Raw genomic sequence first — 10,839 nt, 5'->3', positions numbered from 1 at the left:
TAAATATATAACAACAGTAAGTGATGGGCCAAGTCAGTAATATAAAAAAAACTCTTCCAAGGTAAAGAAACCTTAGCAATGTTTCTAGACGTTAGATATGGTAATAAATAAAAATCAGTTTTAGAAACCTTATAAATATTTCTGGCTAGAACTGTTTCTAAAGCGCTACATTGTCCAATTTGTTATTCATGCTTCGCCTCAATTTTCTCCCTTCACTTGACAAAACAACAAGCGGTGGGCCAAGTGGTAACAATATAGTAATTAAGAAAAATGTTTCTAGGATAAGAGACCTTAGCAATGTTTATAGATGTTAGATACAATAATAAAAGAAAAATGCAGGGTAAGAAACCTTAAAAATGTTTCTATATATATTTGTTTTTTAAACACTACGTTGTCCAATTTATTGTTCATGTTTCTCCTCAATCTTCTCCCTACTCTATTTCCCTTCCCTCAATTCAAAAAGCTTCATACATTTTTTGAACTTTTTAATGTATTACTTTTTAAAACTTCCTGCCAAGGTATGAAACACTTCTATATGAAATTCGAAAGGCCTCCTAGAGTGTAGACCTACAAATCTTTAACAAGAATTACAAGAACCTTGAGTGATGGGCTGTAGGGATCCTTGGAAGGGTTTTCATGGGAACTTGAGACATGGGGTGTAGAGGAACACAAGGGAACAAAGGAAAAAGGGACGGAGAATCACAGAGGTAGATTGGTTGGGAGAAGAATGGCCAAGACCAAATTTCTCTGTTATATCAACAGGGCGATGCAGTCATCACACCCTTTCCCTTTCCCTTGAACTTTTGGCATTGCCCCTCCACCTCCCTTGGCCATAGTACTCCCATTCAATCTACCTTTGTGATTCTCCGTCCCTTTTTCCTTTCTTCCCTTGTGTTCCTCAAAGGCGTTGGCTGGAGAGGAGGGCGAACACACCCAGCACTTCCTGGAAAACATCCAGGTAGTGCATCAGAGCTCTCTGTGGATGGTGTGAAGTTTGATTCAAGTGGATACAACTATTGCACCAATGGCATATGGCCATTGTGTCTCATGATGCTGCCTGTTGTTCAATATCCTCATACATCCTTTGCTGTTGACATTGACATTGCAACTCCGTCCCATTCCCTAAAATCCTTGTCATCAGAAGCTCCTACCTCAACTCACGTATCCTGTTGCTTTATCGACCCGTGTCCTCTTGCTCCTAGCCTCGCCATGAAGATATTACTGCATTATGATGTCCAATTTCTGATCGTGGAGTATGAAAGTATAAAGGAGATGGGACCTTGAAGCTGAATCTGGCATACTTGCCCATACTGGCCAAAAGTCTGCTTTATCTCAAGTACAATTTTTTTGGTTTTTTACAAGCTCAATGGGGCAAGAATAGTAAACACCAAATATTCTACAACACTAACACTAAAAGATCTCTTACATACAATCTGAAACCTTTCATAGGTTTTCACAAATCTGCAGCAAAAGCTGATCGATCTGTCAGTATTGCTAATAAGGATACAATCACCTGCCGAGTGTATTTCTGTTCTCTTTTTGGAAACTCATAGCCAGATCTTTGTTCTCACGGTAAGCTTGGACTAGAAGGGCAGCTTTATAAGCGAAGAATCCAAACATCAATGGAGTAATCTGTGAGTCACGCGAGCTTCTAGGATCAGAACCAATAAGTTTGGCTCCAAAAAGTTTCGCTTTCAGAAAGCTCAATAGCAGATAGATAGTTCAAGAGATGCATAATGGAGTTCAGAAGAAATACCTCCAAATTCAACTGTATGTCACTGAGTCGATGCCCTAATGTCCATAACCCATAAAGGGACGCTGGAATAACAAGGCGAGGGGAAGAGAGTGCAAAACCACTCCCAAAGAAAGCCTTTTCAAAAGCATCTTGAATATCACTACTTCGAATTCCAATCCTGCTTCCATCACAAGCTCATATAAAAGCTCTCTCTCTCTCTCTCTCTCTCTCTCTCTCTCTCTCTACTTGGAATTCCAATCCTGCTTCCATCACAAGCTCACATAAGAGCTCTCTCTCTCTCTCTCTTTGTGGACAGATTTGGAGGTGCAGGCTCACAACCGGCTCAGGCATGGGAAAGGCAAGCCCAGAGATGGATCAGCAGTAAGCAGCCCCAATGCAACAGGTTGCAGCCCTCTAAAGCTTTGTGAGCCTGTTGCATTCAAGCATGGGAAAGGCAAGCTGTTGCATTGGGAGGCTCACAAACCCTTCATTCATTCAAGCATGGGAAAGGCAAGCCCAGAGATGGATCCACAGTAAGCAGCCCCAATGCAACAGGTTGCAGCCCTCTAAAGCTTTGAAGGAGGGAAGTACAATCAGTGTTATGCATTGTAGCATTAACACAAGTGTCTAGATCTACTTCAAATTTGAATAATCATTGTATATACATCATATTTTGGTGAAATACAGTAAGAGCAGGAATCAATACCCAATGACCCTCAAAATATGCTCTTTGTAAGACTGGAAGTTCGGGTAAAGCTCTATCGGGGATATCCATGTCAGGTCTATATGATGCCGGGTTCGATCCAGGTGGATGATGCAGTTGATCTCCTACCCTGAGAAATCAAGAAAGAGGGAATCCAGGCTGTATGAGGGAGGAAGTCAATCTGAAAGCCATGTGACTCCAACCAAGTGGTGGTGCATGCATACTAACAACTGCTATGACCCTCCTCTACCAACTATCTAGAGGACTCCAAAGCTAACCGAGGGACGCGACCTCTTTGTAATGTGTAGACATTCTGTATGTAGGTGACGGCCTGGAACATGGCATCTATGACGAGAGGGGTTGATCCAAACTCGGTGAGTACTATGGCATGCGGCATTGATGGATTACTCCTTACCATGCATGACAATATCATAACCTGCAGCCTCTCTACTCTCCTCCAGTCCTCCGCTCCCAAGTCTAGTCCCCAGAAGATGCTCCATACATCACCACCAGGCAAACCAAAGTATCAGATAGCCAGCATTAGGTACTAGGTTCCTAAAAGTGAGCCTGAAAACAGTCTCACTAAACGAGCTACAGCTGCATATCCTCATGTCAGTTGTGCCAGGTCAGCCACACGCATTCTAAGAGCGGACCAGTAAAAGTGATTCCCAAATAAGCATATTGAATGGGAGAGAGAATTAGGGTTAGAGTTCATGTGTGGGAGACATACACAGAGAAGCAAGGGAGAGAGAGAGAGAGTTGTGGGGATAAGTCAACTCATCAAGATGAGTGTGTGACTACTAACCTGGCTTTGTATCTTGGCTTTGCATTAGGTGCAACTTTGAGCCTGTAAACCCACTTGCATGGCAAAACCTTCTTGCCTGCAGGCAAATGCACCAACTTTCATGTTCCATTTTTGTGTAGAGAATCCATCTCTGACTTCATGGCACGCTCCCAAAGAGCCTTGTCTGCCCTCTGTAAAGCCTCCTTATAACATGAGGGCTCCCCACAGTCAGTGAGCATCAAGTAGTCAACCCCTGGAACAAACCTGTCAGGGGCTCTGGAGGGTCTTGTGGACCTCCGTACCCAATGACCATCATTTGCAGGTTGCTGTCCAGCCTGCATATCACCTATTGGTGGCTCCTGTTCCATGCCAGAAGGCTGAAAAATCATGCCCGGTATCTACTCTAACTGTGGTATATCCATAGGGATATTTTCTGCCATCTCTGGCTGTCCATTTGGACCATTTTCAGCACCATTTAAGGGCTGGTTTTGCTGCTGTAATGGCTGATTTACAGCCCTTGGTTGTTGTCCATGATGTCCATCATCATCAAAGATGACTCTGCCAGGTTCCTGTTGCCTTGCAGGCTCCTTATACATGCATGTTTCATCAAAAATGACATCATTGCTGCGTATAATCTTTCTATTCACGAGATCCCAAAGTCTATACCCCATTTCACCTCTGTCACCATCTCCTAGGAATATGCATTTGTGAGACTTAGGATCAAGTTTGGTGCGCATTTCCCTGCGTATGTGCACGTACGCAACGCAACCAAATACTCTCAAGTGCTTGTATGACGGAGGCTTCCCTGTCCATACTTCCTCTGGCACTTTTCCACCAAGCCTCGTATTAAGTGACCTGTTTATAAGATGAACGGCTGTCATAACAGCTTCAGCCCAAAAACCATGAGGTAACGCAGCATGTGACAACATAGAACGGACCTTCTCCTGAATCACAAAAGTCTTGAAACTGTTTGGACATATACTCCCCACCATTGTCGGAACGCAAAGCCTTCAGTGTTTTGCCAGTTTGATTCTCAACAAGAGCAACAAACTTCTCAAACACTGAGAATGTATCACTCTTCAAACGAAGAGGATAAACCCGCGTGTGGCATCATCAATAAAAGACACAAAATATTTTGCCCCTCCCAAAGAAAGCTGAGGCATCTCACAGACATCTGTATGCACAAGCTCTAACTTGAGCTTCTTTCTGTCCAAGAGCTTTCTTGTGGGGGCACTGTAGTTGCCTACCATATATACAATGCTCACAAAACTGAAAACTTGAAAACTTTAGAGAAGGCAAGTAACCCAAACGAGACAATTGCTCCATTCCTTTGACACTCATGTGTCCCAACCGGCTATGCCACATAGAGATTTCCGGCAGCTCGGTTGCATTTACATTAGCATGGTGACAAACACCTGCATGCATAAAGTAAAGAGTGTCCACCTTAGAGCCTCTAGCAACAACAAGTGAGCCCTTACTAATTTTCCACTTTCCACGACCAAATGTGGTAACATAATCAGCATCATCAAGCTGTCCAGTAGAAAGCAGGTTCTTTTTGATCTCAGGCACATGCCTGACATCATGGAGCATAAGCTGTGAAAAAATCTGAAAACACAAGCCTCACATCACCTCTGCCAAGAATCTTGCATGCATGGTTATCACCCAAGTAAACTACTCCTTCATTGCCAGCAGTATACTTGACAAACAAGTCTCTGCAACCTGTGACATGAAAGGAGGCACCTGAATCAATGATCCATGAGTGCATACCATGACCACCTGTAAGAAGTGAATGGGCATCAAGTGAAGACGTAAATAGGACCTCATCCTCACTGTCACCTGCATGTGACACATTGATTTCTTCAATCTTGACTCCACTTTTGCCCTTTGGCTTCATCTTTGCCTTTTCCCTTTTCCTTTTTATCATTTTTCCATTTGTAGCATTGCTTTTTAATGTGTCCCTTCTTGCCACAATAATGGCATTCCAAATCCTTTTTGGAGCGAGACTTGCTCCTTCCCCGTTCTTGGCTTTTACCCCTTTGCTGGGATCTCCCACGTGCATTCATTGCATTGGACTTTCCAACAGAGTTGTTTTTCCTGTTCATCTCTTCTTGAAGAAGAGCACCCTCAACATCTGCATATGACAGCATAGCATTCGAATTGCTAGTGGCTGTCCTGAATGTGTCCCAACTCTCTGGCAAAGTGCATAAGATAAAGGTGGCTTTGAACTCATTGTCCATTGCCAACTTTTGATTAATGACCTGGCTGACAATACCATTAAACTCATTTAGATGGGCTGTCATAGACGCCCCTTCCTTCATTTGAAGACCTATGAGTTTCTTCAACCAATACACTTTGCTTGAGGCACTTTGCTGGGCATACAAGTCCTGCAATCTTTGCCACATTCCCCAAGCTGTCTTCTCTTCACGAATGCTGAAAAGTAAAGTGTCTGACACAGACAACATGATGGTGGATCTAGCTAGCTCATCCATATCTTCCCACTCTTCAGCAGTAAGAGAAGCGGGCATTACACCCCTTTCTTTGATAGGCTTGTGCTGCTTCTTCTGGAGCAACACATTATAGCACTGGGTTTGCCAAATATCATAGTTATGTGAGCCTTCAAGCTTCTTGATGTGAAGCAATGAAGAGCTCTCACCTGTGGTTGCCATAAAAATATGCAACCTGTCAATGCCTGACTCCCTGCAAGTGTGCAAACACTACACCAAAAGCACACAAAGTGCTCACAGTTGTTCTCCCAAGCTTTATCTCCCACTGCGGAAGCACAAATGCAATTCTACTCCCACTGTATGTGATGAAATCAGCAAAATCTGGTTGCTGCAGATTTAGGACAGCACCTTAAATGTGCTCTGTTCCCCTTCCAAAGTACTGTACAGCAGTACCAATTGCTCACCAATGATGTACCAAATCTGTACCGGCAAGTACAGCAGCTGAAATTGAGCCTTTTGGTCACTCAAATCAATGTGCAGCCATGCCAAAACTTGTACAAAGCTGTACCAAATCTGTACCAACAAGTACAGTAGCAATAAATGCTCTCTTGGCTGTCCAAATGAGTGAAAATCAGACTTTTACAGTCCCAAACACTGCATACAACAGTTCCGAACAGAAATTGGGCAAAAGCCCCTTGACTGCAAGCTGATTTCTGAGGATTCAAGGCATAAAAGTCTTGCTTGCTGCTTTGCCAAGCTTAACAAGCATAAAATCTTGAAAAGCCCCTTGATTTAAGATCAATTGCTGATCATACATGCTACATTGACGCACATGAAGGCATCCAAAGTCTTCACAGTGCTTCCCCCTGGCCACATACACATCCAATACATGAAAGCCCCTTGATTTACAGGCACATTGAGTGCTTGTCAGGCATCAACACGTTGCCCAAAGCATCAAATGCAAGTGCCTGCATGCAAATCAACCAAATCGGCACAAAAGCCCCTTGATTTGCACTGCAATTTGCTGCAATTTTGCCCGAATGTGCGATTTCTCACATCATACAGCATGTATGAATGCTTAATTGCACAAATACATCAAAAGCCCCAAATTTCGACATCCAATTTCCTGCAAATTGATCCTGATTGTGACCAATGTCACCCAATTTTGCCAATTTTGCTCAAAAATTGAGCAATTGGCACCTGTACCTGCTCAATTGATGATTGTACCTACTCAATTGCAAATCCCAAGAAAAATTGAAGCAAAATACCTTGTAATTTTCTGATTTTTTGTTGCAGGAAAGGGGGGTTTGCTGATGCTGCTGCAGAAAGAGTGCTGCACGATGCTGCTGCTGCTGCTCGTCAGGCTTCTACAGTCGTATTGAAACGGAGGAGGCGCTCGTGGGTTTCTGCCCGGCTATTGGCTACCTGCGCTAGGCAGCCTGGGCTTCGCTGGTACACGCACCACAGCTATTCCGTTCGCCTGTCTCCCCTATGCGCTACCCTGTAGCCCGCGTGAGTGCTTTGCTCACGTGTGTGTTCGCCTGAGTTCGCCTGACCACCACCACGTAGGCGTGTCGCCTTCGCCTACTTAAGCGGACCACCGCCTTGCGTGTTCGCTTGTTGACGCCGCCTCCGACCGATAGCCAGCGCTACACGACGTCGCCTTCGCTTGCGTGTCTTACGCCTTGTGGCCAGGCGCCTCGCTTAGTAGCGCTACAGGTACTCGCTCACGCCCAGCAGCCAGCCTACGCCCAACGCTCACGTATTGCTGCCCAGCGCTGACACCTAGTCGACCTGTTTGCTGGCGGCGTTTAGCTCCTCACTTGCTGCGAGCGCTGCTTACGACTTGGTTTGCCCTGTTCTGCACAGGGCAGCTTCACATGTGCTTTAGCACCTACAAGAGATTCTGCCCACGCAGCACACACAGGCTACCAGCTCTGATACCAGTTGAATGGGAGAGAGAATTAGGGTTAGAGTTCATGTGTGGGAGACATACACAGAGAAGCAAGGGAGAGAGAGAGAGAGTTGTGGGGATAAGTCAACTCATCAAGATGAGTGTGTGACTCCCCTATCACATGTATATTGCACTAGTACACATAGTGCACTTAGTACATTAAAAGTACTAAGTGTACTATGTACTATAACTTATGGGCTTGTACACACTATAAGGGTGGGCATAGTGCCTTTACCCCAACACATATGACTCGACCAACTCAACCTCATCTCCTCTCTATGTGAGGGAATGTCTAGCTGCAACCCGGCATAGAGAGAGGGAGAGAGGGAGAGGGAGAGAAAAGAAAGAAAGAAAGCTTTATTAACGTCTACTAGAGGCCGAAGTCGGCCGATGAGACAAAACAATATACAACTGTCAATGTCCTTTGGGTATCCACATAATAGAAAAAGGTACAAGGTACAAAGCTGAAAAGCTAAGGATCGATGGGAGAGTGGACCATCAAAACTGACAGGGGATGGATGGAGCTCTATCACTAGGGGCTCAATGTGCAGTACTGTATGCATCGGGTATACATTCAGTGGGGGAGGGGCAAAGACCTCCTGTAGGATCCTCCCTAGATCTGATCGAAAATGTGTGAGCCTCTCCCGGACATAAAGCTGGTGGCGAGACCGGATCTGCGTGATCTCTCTCTGATGAAGTCTAGGGGTCTTGTAGCCTGGTGCTCTCTGTCTCCGTCGAGCTCAGAGATCCTTTGCGCGCTGAAGTGTGACCCCCTGTTGTGGTGGTGGTGGGGGTGGTGGCGTAGCTCTCTAAAAGAAATCTGTAATCTGGGACTGCTGCCTACCTCCCTGTGTCGTCTGTGTCTGAAGTAGTGTCTCTCTGTGTCATTGTATCTATATCAGGAACTGCCCAAATCGGCGCTGGTCTGCCGACTCCATGATCTGGCGCAATGAGTGGGGTATCTCTCTCGGACAATGTTGTATGCTCTGCATCTACATACAAAGTGCTCCTTGCTCTCTATCTCCTCCTGACAGAGTTTGCATATCCTCTCAGTGCGGGGGAGGCGTCATGCTCGACCAGCCTCTATCTCAAGCTGATGTGATGATACTCTAAGCTGACCAATGGCCACTCTGACCTTGTGTGGCATGTATGTATCCATGTATCCAGGTCTCTGTATGAATCCATCCGCTGAGATACGCATAAACTGATCTCTGTAGTATAGCATCTTCAGCGGTAGAGGCTGACTGGGTGTAATCCAAGTCTCTTGAGTGTATCACTGCCATAAATCCTGCCGAAGGACTCTATTCCTCTCACTGTGAGAGAGCTGGATGTGTGGTGCATGTATATCATACTAGAAAGGTGGCAGGTGATCTATGTTGAGACCATGCTGAGTGAGCCATGGTAACATCTGTGAATACCATGATCTCCTATCTCCACTCTCTGCGAGCTGCCTGGACGCCTCAAAAGCTCTATGTGAGAGTCGATCTAATGGCATATCTCTGATCCTCTATATGAAGCAGATCGTCTAGAAGAGGGCTCCTACTAGCATAGGAGGTGCAGCAAACTCCACCCGGACAATATCATGTAGGACAGAGGGTTTGTTGCGGATCATCCGTGAGAGCATGAGAATCTGAGGCCTCTCTATTTGAGACCATGAGGAGGTGGCGAGCCCAAGTGCCCATGCTGCCGGAGGATACATCAAAGCAGGGGTGACTAGTATGTCAAACGACCACCCATTTGTGCGGGGCTCCTAGAAGTGTGCCTGGTGACACTGTCTCTCTAGCATGACCAAAGCTGCATATGCTCGTGTGAGTCTATCCCTGGCTGCCTGTGCCATAGTAAATCTTCCTGGCGGAGTCGCAAATGTAATCCCCAAGTACACATATGAGTCTACCACCTCTACCTGTCCTCCTGCTAGTGTGAAGATGGCCTGTCATCGAATCAACCCTGAGGTGTGGAAAATCATGACCTTGGTTTTCCCAAGGTTCACTGTAAGTCCCCTCTGTGTGCAGAAGTCATCGAGTGCATGGAGATGATGCTATAGTCCCATCCGCGATTCAGAGACCAAAATAATATCATCTACATATAGCATAATGTGGACTGTGGTACCTAAGATGTCTACCCCGTCCCCACCACCGTGAACAATGAAGTCAACCACCTCATCAATGTATAGCCCAAATAGTGTCAGAGAGAGTGGGCATCCTTGCTTCACACCTATGGTGCTAGCAATAACATCAGATAGCCCCTTGGAGCATCGTATGCACCCGAGGACCTGCTCATATAAAACATAGATGCCCCAAACCATCTCTGATGGGATCTCCAATGACTAGAGGCGCTGGAAGAGTCTCTCTCGTAGCACCGTGTCAAATGCTTTGCGGAAATCCACAAAGTAGCAGTATAATCTCCTCTCTCGTGCCCTAGCCTGATCAATCAGACATCTCAGAGTGAATATATGGTCAATAGTGGAGAAAGCTCGTCGGAATCCGGCTTGCCCTAGTGCTCGCAGTCCCTCCTTCTCTGCATATGAGCTCAACTCTGCCTCGAGCACTGCGCCATAAAGTTTGGCCAATGTATATGACCAATCATGATAGTCTTGTAGTTGTTGGGATCTAGCATGTCTCCCACTTTGTGGAGAGGCACGATGGTGTGCATAGTCCACTCAGCTGATAGGCCCTCCTGAAACCGGGCGATGAAACAAACACTCGCATGAAACCAAAGACCTGTATCCGATAAACTAAAGACCTGTATCCCATAAACCATAGGCATGTTTCCTCAAAACCAAAGTCCTGTTTCCTCTCGAAAAACCAATGTCCTGTTTCCATGAGAAATCCACAGATACACCATCTAAGCACGGTGCCAGAACAACCAAGGTTGATTTCCACAGCAATACCCTACGCTTTTTCCATAACCCAGAGAGAGAAAGATAGAGGCCGTTTCAAGCAATCCTTGAATACACAAGTTCAAGACAAAGAGGAACACATCTCTTCCATGAACATCATCCCGTGTATTTGTAGCTTGGTTTCTGTATCCAAATCTCTTCAATAGGGCCTGCAATCCATGATGAAAGAGAGAAAGAGAAAAGCCTATCTCTAGTCTCCTACATCAAGTAGGTTTGGAGAAAATCTGTCGTACAACAACAACAGGAGCATCAACAGCAACCCTGCTCGGCCATACAACCCACACAAAGTCGCCACAACAGCAGCCGAGAGCAACACGGAG

General features: G+C 45.6%; 1 long non-coding RNA gene and 1 pseudogene across 1 annotated transcript; both read right to left on the bottom strand.

Annotated features, from left to right (window-relative positions):
* Positions 1–1,311: 1,311 nt before the first annotated feature.
* On the bottom strand, positions 1,312–4,057 carry LOC147627475 (uncharacterized). The gene is made up of 2 exons (XR_015268244.1): positions 1,757–4,057; positions 1,312–1,632 (listed from the first exon to the last, which is right to left on the bottom strand). It is a non-coding gene; the product is annotated as an uncharacterized LOC147627475 (long non-coding RNA).
* A 3,549-nt stretch (positions 4,058–7,606) lies between these two features.
* On the bottom strand, positions 7,607–9,925 carry LOC147627474 (uncharacterized; annotated as a pseudogene).
* Positions 9,926–10,839: the final 914 nt, after the last annotated feature.

The sequence above is a fragment of the Cibotium barometz genome, chromosome 20 (genome assembly GCF_041138505.1).
Source record: "Cibotium barometz isolate CiBa-2024 chromosome 20, ASM4113850v1, whole genome shotgun sequence".
Classification (NCBI taxonomy): Eukaryota; Viridiplantae; Streptophyta; class Polypodiopsida; order Cyatheales; family Cibotiaceae; genus Cibotium; species Cibotium barometz.
Note: the sequence above shows the minus strand (reverse complement) of the source record. Positions and strands in the feature narration are given on the sequence as shown.